Source organism: Rhinichthys klamathensis, unplaced genomic scaffold (genome assembly GCF_029890125.1).
Source record: "Rhinichthys klamathensis goyatoka isolate OS25496 unplaced genomic scaffold, OSU_Roscu_1.1 h1tg000905l_1, whole genome shotgun sequence".
Taxonomy (NCBI): domain Eukaryota; kingdom Metazoa; phylum Chordata; class Actinopteri; order Cypriniformes; family Leuciscidae; genus Rhinichthys; species Rhinichthys klamathensis.
Window position 1 is genome coordinate 59,058 of NW_026607251.1, and position 943 is coordinate 60,000.

Consider the following 943-nt stretch of genomic DNA (forward strand, 5'->3'; position numbering starts at 1 on the left):
TTGTTTTTAGCAAATGGAGTACAGTTTTTATTACCTTTTTTGTGGAAGAATTATATATACAGACCCCATAATGTGTATTATAGTAAATAGGCTCCATAATGATTTTGTGATGATTTAAAAAGGTGGTGAATAAGTTCAAACAGATCATCATCATTCATTAAAGAAAAAGGAGAAAAAAGAAAATTAAATGTCTTTATATTAAAACAGGAGAGAGAATCACATGTATAATCAGTGACTTTGGGCCTGCAAACATTAAGACAATAAAAAGTTGTATAAAATACTCAGCAGTACAATGTTTTGGAATAATTTCTTTATAAATGACTGTTTTTGATTAGTGACACCAAAAAGAACAGAGCAACATCATGCTAGACTAATCATTTAAAACCAACAATAATATTTACATTATTAATTTCCTGTACACGTGTTTTGCTGGGGGAATTACAGATTGATTTGAAATGTCTTTAACAAACCGATTTTTCACCCAAAAGTTGGTTTGTTTGTTACCACATTCAGGGCAACAATGACCTCCATTTGTTTTCACAGTACTGAGAATTTGTCACATTATTAATGAAATAAATAGAAGCTACAGTCGCAATTGCTACTGCATGTCGGTTGCATAATTGCTGTGAGTGAGCAGAATCCTGCCTCCCTGAATACTGCTGTAGTGTTCCAGAAAGAGATGGTGAAAGAGAGACGCTTTACAGCGGCAGGAGAATGTGGCGTTATACAGATTTTACAGCCCTGAATGATGTGATTGGGTACAAACACTGTCATTAAAGGGGCCTATTATCGGGGTACCCTAACCTATACCCAGGGTACCCTAACCCTAACTTATAATGCATGTCGAGGTTTTTTTCCTACTACACTTTTGTCTTCAATGTAAACATCTCTTCACGTGAAATGAGTAAAATGACTGTGTCTGCTGTGGGTTCAATCTACTTTT